This window comes from Bactrocera tryoni, unplaced genomic scaffold (assembly GCF_016617805.1).
Source record: "Bactrocera tryoni isolate S06 unplaced genomic scaffold, CSIRO_BtryS06_freeze2 scaffold_25, whole genome shotgun sequence".
In the NCBI taxonomy this organism is placed as follows: domain Eukaryota; kingdom Metazoa; phylum Arthropoda; class Insecta; order Diptera; family Tephritidae; genus Bactrocera; species Bactrocera tryoni.
The window spans coordinates 19,134,770-19,148,621 of record NW_024395977.1 but is presented as its reverse complement, the minus strand read 5'-3'; the positions used below and the strand labels follow the sequence as shown (position 1 = coordinate 19,148,621).

Sequence of the window (13,852 nt, the reverse complement as noted above, 5' to 3'; positions counted from 1 at the left end):
GGGGCGTGGGCGTAATTAAGCGAGATGTTGAAGAACTTCGCTTTGATGCGGATTGTGGTGCTGTGGGGGAATGACAGTACTCAGCGACGGAGTCTCTCTCCCATCAAGAATCCGACATCGAGTTTGTGCTCCTTTATATGGCCACTGTAGTAAATGCCATAAGGACCTACACATTTTTTGTCTCCTCCATCGATTTTTTTAAACGCGCCTTCACTCTAACGAGGACATCAACCAGTTGGGCAGCGGCACCTTCCCAATTAAGGGATAAGACATTCTAGGTACATGCCCTTAAATCGTTATCCTTAGTTCGTTCGCCATGGTCGTCATAAAAGAGGGTATTCTCTTCTGATGTCTTTGTTCCTTTTAGTTGGCTTTGGCTTGTTCGCGAAAAGACGAAAAGTGTAAACAACAGATATAAGTCTGGAATATTAGGAATCGATTGACGAACACGTAAGAAATTCGAGAAAATTTATCAAGAAACTGGCGCAATTATAAAATTTTATTGATTTTGGATTTTTGGTCTGCGATATATAAGGAATATTGTATAAATAAGAACATAGCTGCAAATCCCACAATCCCTTTTTTACTTTGATAATAATAAGTATATGTATGTACTTGTATATGAAAAATTGTGAAAAGAAGAAGAGCCAAAAACTGAAAAGTGCACTTGCTTTTGTTGTATTTTTAATTTTGTTATTTATCTTTTTCTTCTGTTTGCACTACTTTCAATAATTCGCACTCGTTACCACTTGTGAATGTGTAGGCGGTCTGCCTGCGTTCACTTCCCTTTTGCAGAGGATGCAGTTACAGCGCATTCCTACGAAACGTCAACAGCAGTGGATGTAGTATCGATGTTAATAGTTGACGTAGCAGCGGGGCGAATGTTAGCGTGTACGTACGGAACCAGTGTACGGTCTTGTATTCTTGTCTTGTAGTCTTGTTTCTATTTCGGCACTTTGAGCTAACGGCATTAGCGGCGCCTTTCTTTTGCATAACTTCACAGAACTACACTTTAGCGTTATTTTTTAATAATTTGTTATTAGCTGTACTTTCTAGAAAAAGATATTTCGAAGCCTTGAGTGCTTTTATTTTGCGCTCTCCATTGTAGCATTCGGTTTTAAACATATTGTCGTAATGTATTTGGTGTTGGTTACGCACTTTTCGCTGTCGTTTTCGGCTATCTTTTTGGTTTTTGTCCGCGCACTAATAGTTAAGCATGTGTGGAATGTGTTACGTTTTTTTAGAATCTATCTAGGTAAGTATACTGAACATAAGTACATATTTATTTATTTAATCACCAGGATACAAAGTATATACATAAATAGTATGCACCTATAGAGGAGTTACAGTTAACACCTATTCATAGGCCTGGAAAACTAGTTATTACAATTTTCTATCTTACTCCATTCAAGCATTATTAAAATTATGCACTACTTTGCGTTCTAAATTTTAATCTATAGCGTTACAATCCACTTTACAATTTTTCTTTTATCATTTTTCCTTTTAATGTTTAGTGACTTTAATTCCATTGGTAATTTATTATAGTACTTAACTGCTATATATTTTGAGTTCTTATATGCTATGTTCTTATTAATCTTTGGTAATACTAAAGACTTAGCTCTGGTTATACCCTTGTAGTTGTAATATTCTTTTTAACAGAAATCGTAATGAAAGAATAAAGATTCTACTATGAATTTATCTTTAATACCTAGTATTTGTGTACTATAATTTTTTCACAAATAGCACTAATTAATTTAGTTTGAATTCTTACAAGAATGTTCATTACATTTTTATAACTATCGCCCCAGGCAATGATACCATAATTAACAATACTATCGAATAGGGCGTAGTAAATCTTCTTCAGTGTTTTTTATTCATTATGTTTCTGAACTTAGAGAATATAAATATAAAGTATCTAGTTTTTTTTATGAACATATCAAAGAGGTTCATACCATCTCATGTGGCAGTCAAAAATTAGGCCCAAATATTAACAATGCTCACCCCTGCTAATTACCTTATCATATATCCTTATCTCAAAATTATTTGGTATACTATCTTCATAGACACCAAAAGTTATATAATTGCATTTATCTACATTAAGAGTTAGATAATTATTGCACAGCCAATTCCCAATCTTATCCATTAATTCAGTCATTTTGGTTTGAGCCTTATCCCAAGTTTTACAGGAGCATTTTATTATTGTATCATTAGCAAACGCTGCTATATTATTTTCAGGTGATAGATTGAAAATATCATTATGTATAATATAAATAACAGTGGCCCAAGGACCGTGCCTTGTGGTACACCAATTTGTACTTTACATGCTTTACTTTTAATATTCATACATTTAACAACTTGGTATCTGTTTGATAAATAATTATTTATTAAGTCAGCTGTTATGCCTCTGATTCCATATTTGTATAATTTTTCAATTAAGATCTTATGATCTACCGTGTCAAATGCTTTGGCTAAATCAAGAAAAGCTATTACTGTTTTATTATTCTGATCAAGGTTTTTGTATATAAAATTAGTAATATCTACAATAGCATCTTTGGTGCCTTTACTTTTCAAAAAGCCATATTGATTATTATTTATAATTTTACAATTAGTTACAAAGTTGTAGAGACGCTCATGTATTATCTTTTCAAAAATTAGCATTTAGAGATTAAAGAGATTGGACGATAGTTAGTAGTTTTACATTTGTCACCTGATTTATGAATTGGTAGGATTTCTGCACATTTTAGTGTATCTGGCCATACACCAGTAATTATACAGCTGTTAAATATATGTTCTAGTGGTTTGCTAATGAAATTGCATATTAATTTTAAAACTTTTGTATTAATACCATCAACACCTCCAGCTTTGTCTTTGTCTTTTAGACCGTTAATTATTTTCCGTATTTCTATTTCATCTGTTGGATTTAAAAAGATTGATTTTACATTGTTCTCTATTCTAATATTAGTTTTGTTACCTGTGGTTTTCATTTTAGCCGCTAAGTCAACACCAACATTACTAAAGAAATTTACAAATGTATCAGCTATTCGGGTTGGATTTGTAATCTTGAAACCATTGTCAGTTATTAGATCTATATTATTTAATTTATTTAAATTTCTATCTAGTTTCTGATTAATATATTTCCATAGTTACTTGCTATTATTTACCTTATTAATGATTGTGCCTCTTTCAAAATTACACTTTGCAATTTTAATTACCTTATCTAGATTTTTACAGTAATTTAGATATTTTTTTTCAGTTCAAAATTATCATAATTCCTTTTCCATTTATCGTATAGTTTTTCTTTGGTACGACATGACTTCATAATGGCAGTTGTGATCCAATTTTTACGAGGTTTAAGTTTATGTTTATTGTTATAAGGTTTTATATGAGCATTTTGCATGTTAGTTTGAATTTTATCTATTAAGTTATTAATTGCAATATTAGAATCCTGTATACATAATATGTCACTCCAAGCTACATCATTACACTTTAGATATAATTTGCACCCTTGCACCATTAAATTTTGCAACGTTCACCTTATTTGGGAGTAGAAACGCTCGGGCTTATGTTCTAAATTAAAATTTATTTCCAAAGAGCTGAGTCACGACAAAGGCTTGTCCACTACTTAAGACTGTATGTACCTCGGATTTATATAGAATATCTTTATTATAGTTTATAAAAATTATTATAGTTCATAAAAAGTAGAATACAAAGGGTTCACACGCTTAAATGCTGGCCCGCCACTGTTTTGTTCACTGTGTTATTCACTCTGCTCAGAAATCGAAGCACGCAACTGTCTGGATCACTAAAGGACGGCGATCGAAACGGGCGATAAACGGGCTCGAGAGTAGAAACTGAACTGCTGTGCAGTGGGGACGATCCCTTTTGTTGGCTGGTATCCCGCTGTGTGTAATCGTGTGGTGTGTATGTGCTTGTGTGGTTGTGAGATGCTCTCACCAGTGGGTTGTATTGATGTGGACTGTGGTGTGGTGATGTGGACTGTGGTGTGGTGATGTGGAAGTGAATGTGGTGAGTGTAGCGTGATAGCGATGTGTAGATGTGGTGTGGGGCAGGCGACTAAGGCTCATTTAGCCATCCCGGCCCCCCTAGGCGAATATTTCAGCCTAGAATCCTCTGAAGTTGCTGAAGAGTGGCGACGACGCTACTGAGGCCTGAGGTGCGGCGCGGACGCGGTCGTTGTTGCTGCCGTCGTGCTGACGCCCCATTATGTGGCCGCCGGGCACGGGATGATGATGGCCCTATTGTTCGACGGGACCGTGCATCCCGGCTTAATGGCGGCCGTCGTACTGCGCCGCGGTTGCGGCCGGCAGGAGGTTGGCTGGTGTCGTTCCGAGTTGTACGGTGCAACATGGTGTGATGAGGGCGCATACAAATCTGGCACAGATTGCCCGACGTACATTCGTTGGTTTGGTGGATAGGCGTCAGGCAATTGAGACAATGGCCGTGCGCTTGCACGACCAACTGGCGTTGCTGAGGCGGCAATCCCTTAAAGATGACGCACTGTGGCAGCCGGTGGGGTCGACGACATAGAGGACTTCTACGGCGTTGTGGGTCTGCGACTAGCGCGTGTGTTGACGGCACTGCTACCGGTCCACTCCGAGGCGCCGCTGGTGTGGGTGTTTGGGGCGCTGCAACTGGGGCAGCCGCTTGGCGTGGCACATTGACAGCCGAACGAGTGGTTGGTGTCGGGGCTGCTGGCATGTCTGCATCCATATTGATCTGTTTGAAAGAGTGTTATTTCAATTAGAATTTGGTTGCATATAGGACATATGAGCATGGCTGCCACGTTATGCGGCATGAGTGGGTCGTTAGATTAATCGACTACTTTTGTGTGTTATTTTAAATATATATATGTATATGTTTATTTATATAAATTTTTATTGCAGTTTGTCGTTATATTCGGCTTGTTTTAGCGGTTCATCGGTCTTTGTTTCGCGGTTATTGGCGATCGGTAAGAAGCATAGTTTGACGAGCCTTTTGGATTGCGTACGGAGATCGACTACGCGAATATGACCGTCGGAGCCTGGATAAAGCTTCTCTATGCGGCCTAGCCGCCATTCGGTAGGTGGCAGGCAATCGTCGTGAATCAGGACACAATCTCCAACTTTTGGCGCATTTTCTGTATTTTTCCACCGGTACCTCTTGTGGAGGTCCTTTATATAGTCTTCTTTCCATCGGCTACTGAAATTATGATGGAGAATTTTAATTCTTTCCCATCTATTTAATAAGGAAAGCGACTCCACGCCTGGCTCAGGTGTGGCCAGAATGGGTGCTCTTTTTAAGAAATGCCCTGGAGTTAGGGCTGTGAAGTCGGAGGGATCTTGCGATAATGCTGTGAGCGGCCGCGTGTTGAGAACGGCTTCAATTTTAGCTAATAACGTCGTGAATTCTTCATAGTTAAATTTATAGCTGCCGGCTAGCTTCTTGAAATGATATTTGAAGCTCTTTACAGCTGATTCCCATAAACCACCCATATGAGGAGCGCTTGGAGGTATAAATTGCCAATTGATACCTTGAGGGGCGTACTTTTGTACGATATCAGGGGACACTTGTTTTAAGAAATCAACAAACTGTTTTTCTGTGGCTCCTTGGGCTCCTATGAATGTTTTGCCATTATCGCTCATGATTTTGGAGGGGAAGCCACGTCGAGCGACGAAACGAGCAAATGCCGCGAGAAAAGCCTCCGTCGTCAGATTAGTACACAGCTCAAGGTGTACTGCCTTTGTCGTGAAACATACAAAGACAGCCACATAGCCTTTCATGAGAGTGGGACATCTTAGCATGGACGCCTTTATTTGAAAAGGCCCAGCAAAATCGACACCGGTAGTCGTGAAAGGTAGAGCGAAATTGCAGCGTTCAGGTGGAAGTGCTGCCATAATCTGAGTTCGCATTTTTTGCTTATGCATAGTGCAGATCTTGCACATGAAAATGCATTTCTTGATCTGGGGCTTAAGACGGGGAATATAATACTCTTGGCGTACCATATGTTGCATGAGGCGATGCTCTGCGTGCAACATTAATATATGGATGTAATTCAGGAGTAATGTGGCAAAAGGAGACTTTTCAGGTGTTATGATGGGGTGGCGTTCGTTGTAAGTCAGGCTTGCATTAGCGAGCCGACCATTGGCACGAAGCAGACCTTTCGTGTCAAGAAATGGGTTTAGTACTAAGAGTGAGCTCTTTTTGTCAATTGGCTTCGATTCTCTTAGTAACGATATGTCGCGACTGAAGTAGCGCGTTTGCGTTGAGGCGATAAGCGCGACCTTTGCTTTTTGTAAGTCCTGGTGCGTCAATGTATCGCAATGGGTGTAAGTTACTCCTTTAACTTTAAGTTTAAGTTGCTCTATGAATTTGAGCATATAGGCGACTACTCTGAGTGCTCGGGGGAACGATGAAAATCGTTAAAGGATGTCATTATCCTCCAATATTGTGTGGTAGGTGTCGATTTTTCGACTTTCGGGGGCAATTATGTTGCGAATTGGCGATTGTGGCCAAGAATCGGGAGATTCTGTTAACCGTCGGGGGCCATTCCACCAGAGGGTGGTGGTGGCGAGATGAAGGGGTTTGCACCCTCTTGTCCCAAGATCGGCAGGATTGTCAGCACTGGCTACGTGCCGCCAAGTGGCTGATCCTACTAGATCAAGTATTTGGGACGTTCGATTAGAAATATATGTTTTCCACGCGTTTGGTGGCTTTTCTAACCAGGCTAGAACTATTTCGGAATCGGACCAGAGGTATAATTTATATTTTGCCATGTTTAAGTGGGTCTGCACCATGGAAACTAGCTTTGCTAGTAGCAGAGCGCCTCAGAGTTCAAGTCGTGGTAGACTTATGGTTTTTAGAGGAGCAACTTTTGCTTTTGCCACTAGTAGGTGGTTTGTAGTTGCAATATCGTTTTGTGTGCGCACATATATAGTGGCATAATATTCCTTTTCAGAGGCGTCGCAGAAGCCGTGTAGCTCCACTTTGTATTCGGGGGAATAGTTTACCCAACGTGGAATTTGTATCTGCGAAATGTCGGTCAGATTATTAGCGAACTGGGACCATTTTTCTAAGCGAAGAGGTTTCACTTGTTCGTCCCAGTCTGTTCCATCTAGCCATAATTCTTGAATCAGGATTTTCGCTTGTATCATAATTGGCGCAAGCCATCCTGCGGGGTCAAAAGTTTTGCCATTGAGGATAAAATTTGCCTCTTTGTTATGGCGGATAATGCGGTTATGGACTCTGTCGTGTATGAGAACTGGTCCGATATCGCATTCCATTGATTGCCCAGTGTTTTTGTTATACTTTCCTTTTCAAAGATAAGGAAATTAGTATCCAATTTGTTATCGTTTGGTATATTTTTTAAGATACTTGGGTGATTAGCGGTGATCTTTTTTAGAGGAAACCCTGCGGTGTTGAGGGCCTTTATCACTTGTGATAAGGACTCGTATGCTTGTGAGAGGCTGTGGCTCCCAGACAGGATATCGTCTACATACGTTTGTGTTTTTAATACTTGAGTTGCCAGAGGAAATTCTGACTTTGTATCTTCTGCCAGTTCGTGGAGTGTACGAATGGCGAGGTATGGGGCACCGTTTATGCCAAAGGTAACTGTTTTTAATTTAAAGCTTAGTGGACTATTGGGAGATTTTCGAAAAATATTTCGTTGAAAATCTTGATCATCCTTATGTACCATTATTTGTCGATACATTTTTTCGACATCCCCATTGAAAACGTATTTGTATATACGCCAATTTAATATGAGGAGCATCAAGTCTGGTTGGAGTGTGGGTCCCGTAAATAGAATATCATTTAGGGAATTCCCCGAGCTAGTGGATCTCGAGGCATTAAAGACAACTCTAACCTTAGTGGTTTTTTTGTCAGGCTTTACTACTGCATGGTGTGGCAAGTAGAATGAGTGATATTTGCCTTTTATGATTTTTTCGCACGGGCTTACTTCCTCCATGTGATCTAAATGGAGGTATTCTTCTAAGACTCCATCATAATGTTGTTTGAGTTCACCTTTTCTAAGCAGGTTTTTCTCCATACTTAGAAACTGCTGTATTGCAGAGGTGCGAGAGTGACCTATGGCGAGTGTATCTGAAAATTGTTGTTTAAATGGTAGTCGTACGACATACCGACCATTTCCTGATCTAGTAGTTGTGGCTTTGTAAAAGTCTTCACAATACTGATCTTCTGGCGTTGTAATTGAAATGGGGGGGAGTTCTTCTAACTCCCAAAATTTCCTTAATTGTGAATTAAGAAATTCATTGGATATTTCTTCCACTTGAGTTGTCATGGTGGTAACTGATTCTGTCACTAGTCCACTTAATATCCAACCGAATATAGTATTTTGAGCTAGAAGGGTGTTTGAAATATTTTCAACTCCTCCTTCCAGAATAATTTGAGGTATAAGGTCGCTGCCTAATAGAGATCAATTTGAGCGAGGGTGTTGCAGTTAGTATCTGCTAGCTTTAGGTGTGTAAACTTTTGCGAATGCTTGCTATTTACATATATGATAGCTTGGAAGCAAGCTCGTAAGTTGCGGTAAGACTATAGCTTCTGCTTGAATGCGCTTATCCTCTTGGGAGGAAATTAGGGTAATGGGACAGATTTTATTTGAGTTTTGTACTACTCTTCCGCCCATTCCAGTAATTTCATAATTGGCATGTTTTGTTGGTAGTTTTAGTCTATTTTGTGCCCTAGACGCTATGAATGATCGTTGTGATCCTTGGTGTATTAGGGCTCTCAATTTGAAAAGTTCTCCTCGGTGTTCGATGGAGATAACTGCTGTGGGTAGTAGTACCCTACTTTGATTCTCGCTGTGAAGCGTTTGTGTTTTTAGAGCCTTTGAGCAGCATGGTGTCTCTTGGCAAATTTCGGGATTTTGTGTTTCTTCTCTTTTGGAGAAAGCGCTACTTTGGGGTGTGCTAAGAAAGTTATTGAAATGCAACATTGAATGATGCCTCTTGTGGCAATATACGCAATTGAATTTGCATTCGCAATTATTGAGATTATGTGAGTGGGACAAGCAGTTTGTACAGAGCCTTTTTGCTCTGACAAAGTTGTTCCTTTCATTGATATTAAGTTTTTTAAACTTTTCGCAAGCTTTCAGCCTGTGCCCTCATTTACACAGTTCGCATGACGTTAGTTTATATTGTTCGGATGTGAACGATTGGTTTTTAAAGAAGCTTCTGTTTAAATTGTGGTTGTTATTAGCTTGGGGTCTAATACAACTTTGATTTAGGTCGTGTTGAACGTTTTTAGTTCTGACCGTTTTTTTATCTACCCTTTCCGCAATTTCATACTGGGTAGTTAAGAAATCATTCATTTGTTGCTACGTTGGGCATTTTCTTCGTGATGAGAGCGATTGCTCCCACAGAAGCAAAGATTTTTCCGGTAATGCCGCGGAGCATATATTTACCAGTATGGGATCCCAATTGTCTGGGGGAATATTCTGTGTCGCTAGAACCGACAAGCAATTTGAAACAGTGGATTGAAGTTTTATAAATTCTTCACTTGTTTCTTTCTGAATTTTTGGTAAATTCATTAATATTGTGACTTGTTTGTCGATTAATATTCTTTCGTTCTCGTAGCGAGCTTTTAAAGCTTCCCAAGCATAATTGAAATTTTCGTCATTAAGAGTGAACTGTTTTACTATTGCGCCTGCTTGACCTTTTGTTTTGTATCGGAGGTGATACAATTTTTGCGCTTGAGATAATTTAGGATGGTTTATGTACACGGCCGTAAACATGTCCCGGAAGGACGGCCATTGTTCATAACCTCCATGAAATATTTCTGTATCGCATGCTGGCACGTTAAGGTGAATGCCGAAACTCGCCTCTTGGCTTTGAATTGGAGGCAGCTCTACTCTCGGTTGTGGAGTAGGTGCAATTGCTTTTATTAATCTCAATTGATCAGAGATCATAGCTCTCGTTTCCTCGTACTGGTCTAAACAGTTTTCGTATTTGGAGCAAGCCGAGGATTTAAAATTTTCCGGAAGATCTGATTCGTCAGATTCTAGAATTGCGTCATACGCAGCTTGGAGACGTGTCCAGAAATTGCCTAGATTTTCTTTTTTGATTTCTAGTACCGATTCAGAATTGTCCTGAATCAGTGAAAATGAAAATCGAGTGCAGTATCGAATTAAACTGTCACTCTCAGCGATAAACTTAGTATATGAAATGTCTTTAATTTTTTTTTGCTTTGTAGCACCTTGCTTTGAGCGTGTAGCTTCAGCAGGTGTACATGGGCTCTTTTCTTCAGAAATCATTTTTTGTACCTTTAGATATTGAATCGATTTAGATTCTTTAGAATCTCCGTTCATTTAGATAATAGGTAAAAATTGAAAATATGAGACAGAAAAAACTTCTCTCAGTGTATTTATGGTGTTAATAAATACGTTTGAATCTTTAAGATACGCGGTTTGTATGGTTGTTGTATACACAAGTACAGTAGAATCCCGATTATCCGAACACCGATTATCCGAACACCGATTATCCGAATATCCGATTATCCGGACTCATTCGTCTCGGCTCTAATTGTCAATTTGAAAATGTTTTAACGGTGCAATGAAACATGTTACGACAAGTTTATTTTCGCGTCTGATCGTGTTACGTGTACTCCCGCTTTCATTTGTTTGCGGGATAGTGTTTGTTATAGTTTCATTTTCTTAGATAGCGTTCAACTGAAAGGTTGTCTCTTATTTTTGTCTGCCTTTTTGTGTTAGAAGTTTACAATGTCCAAGCGAAAAAGAGTAGTGTTGTCTCTTAATGACAAAGTGAAGATAATTAAAAGTATAAAAAATGGTGAATCTGGCAGTAAGTTGGCACAAATATATGGTGTAGGAACTTCTACGATATCAGACATTAAAAAGAATTCTGATGCCATAATGAAATTCACCTGCGCGCTTGAGAAAGAAGATGGAAGTTCGCAACGTAAAGTTATGAAAAAGTCTCAAAATGAAATTCTGGAGAATGCAGTTTATACTTGGTTTTTACAAAAGAAAGCATTGGATTTTAATCAAAAACTTGGTGGTGATAATTCTTTCAAAGCGAGCTGTGGATGGTTAGCAAGATTCAAATCTATACATGGCATTCGAGAACTGGAGATTCAAGGAGAGAAACTTTCTGCTAACGTTGCATCAACCGACTCTTTTGTAGACGAGTTAAAAAAATTTCTAGATGAAAAAGAATACGATTTTGATTTTGTATACAATGCAGATGAAACAGGTCTTAATTGGAAAGCTCTACCAAGCAGATCGTTAGCATCGCATCGTGAAAATTCAGCACCTGGGCACAAAGTGAGTAAGGACAGAGTTACAGTTATGGTTTGCGCAAACGCTAATGGAACTCATCGATTGCCACTGCTACTTATTGGTAAATCAAAAAATCCGCGCTGTTTCAAAAATGTTAAAATCCCCTTAACTTACGCTAACCAAAAAAAAGCATGGATGAACACAGATATTTTTCTTACTTGGTATGAAAATACGTTTATTCCTGAAGTGAAGAAATTTCAAAAGGACGTGGGGAAAGAGGGCGACGTATTGTTGTTGTTAGATAATGCACCAACGCACCCTTCCGCTGAAACACTAAATCGAGAAAATGGGAAGTTCACAGTTAAGTTTTTACCCCCTAACGTAACATCGATATTGCAACCAATGGACCAAAGTATCATTAAAACTTTAAAACGTTTATACAGAAAGCAACTATTGCGTCGTCTTTTGACAACAGAGGACAGTGAAATAGAAACGACGTTAAAGTTTTTAAGGAAACAAATTTGAAAGATTGTTGTTATATGCTGGTAGAAGCGTGGAACTCTGTGGAAATGCAAACATTAAAAAGAGCTTGGAATAAATTATTAAAATTAACACTATCTAATTCCTCGATTAAACCGCATGACGATTTTAAAGAAAAGAACAGAAGCAATGAAAATTCTTAGCATTGGTGAAGGGTGCGATGAAGAAAATATTAAGGAATGGCTGAACTGCGATAATGAAGACCCTGGATTTCAGATATTAACTGATGAAGAAATCATTGAGGATTTGAACAATAACGAAAGAGAAGATGAAGAAGATACTGAAACTGGGGAAGTATGTCAAGTACCATCTCACGCAGAAGCTTTTGAAGCTCTTGATATTGCTTTTAAGTGGTTTGAAAGACAGGATGTATCGGATCCCATACAGTTGTTACAACTGAAACGCACCAGGGACTTGGCCGCAATGAAACGAAATGATTCTTTACGTCAAAGACCAATAACAAGTTATTTCCAACCAAAGTTTTAAATTACATAGGCATTATGTAATACATTATTTATCGTTATAGCTCGGTTTTTATATATCGTACATATGTATTATCTGAACTACACTTGTAAAACTTATTACATAATAAAACTTTATTATATTTTAAATATTGTTTGATTTGCTTTGAAATCGATTATCCGGATTTTCGATTATACGGAATACCCCTGGTTTTAATTGATCCGGATAATCGGGATTCTACTGTATCTAATAACGAACGCGTATTTCGTTTTCCTTAATATAAAATTGTATTTTTGTTGTATCCGCAAGGTAGGAACCAACGAACGAGTGTTTCGTTTTCCTTATTATAAAATTGTATTTTTGTTGTATCCGTATACGCAATGGCCGAACCAACGAGCGAGTTTTTCGTTTTCGTTATCCCTAATAGTTGTGCTATTAGTTTGTTTTGTTTTCTTTCTATTTTATTTATTGTTTTTTCGATTTTATTTATTGCTTCGCACTCGTTCGTTTATAATTGCGTATACGGGCGATAATAAGGAAAGAGAAAAGGGTTAATGACCTTTGTATATAAAAGATTTTTTCCGTTTGCAATCCTGCTTGCTTGTGCTTTAGCAAGAACAAGAGGTATTGCTTGAAATATGCCGATTTGGCCTTTGGATATATGTATGTGAGAACAATTAGAGATACTAACACGTATGTATGTATGTATGTAAAGTATGTGCTGGTTTTGTCTTTCATTATTATTATTTTTTTTTTAAATTAAAATATTTGTAATTGCAATTAGCGCTCCGTTTAGTTTTATTAAAGTTGCAAATTAATTCCCGAAAGTTTGAAATAGTTTTAGTTTAAACGTAGGAAATACAGTCAAAGGCAAACTGTATGCCATATGTCTGTACGTATGATTTTACAATACGAATGACGCGGGAGAAGAAAATTGGTAAGATGCAGGTATGCACCTAAGTACACATTGGAATATGTGCAATTTTGTAGAAATTGATATTTATTAATATTTATACATACATATGTGTGTATGTTGTTTTCCAACATTGGTTGGTACTTATATGTCAATATATGTATAATTAAATATAAAATATGAATATAAGTATTTGCATATATGTACATATGTTGTATTTTCTTATTTATATTTTTCCTTTACTGATTGAATTTGTCCATGCTTTATATTTGCGCAATCGTGCTTATACTTTTTGGAGTATAAGGGGTATTGCCGGAAAATGGGGTCAAGTGTATACTTGAATTTTTTGTTTTTATACTCTCGCAACAATGTTGCTAACGAGAGTATTATAGTTTTGTTCACATAACGGTTGTTTGTAAGTCCTAAAACTAAAAGAGTCAGATATAGGGTTATATATACCAAAGTGATCAGGGCGACGAGTAGAGTCGAAATCCGGATGTCTGTCTGTCCGTCCGTCCGTCTGTACGTCCGTCTGCCCGTCCGTCCGTGCAAGCTGAAACTTGAGTAAAAATTGAGATATCATGATGAAACTTGGTACACGTATTCCTTGGCTCCATAAGAAGGTGAAGTTCGAAGATGGGCAAAATCGGCCCACTGCCACGCCCACAAAATGGCGGAAACCG

The 13,852-nt window shown here is 38.1% G+C and overlaps 1 pseudogene; it reads left to right on the top strand.

Moving 5' to 3' along the window:
- The first annotated feature begins 10,489 nt into the window (after nt 1-10,489).
- Nucleotides 10,490-12,495, top strand: LOC120780924 (annotated as a pseudogene).
- Nucleotides 12,496-13,852: the final 1,357 nt, after the last annotated feature.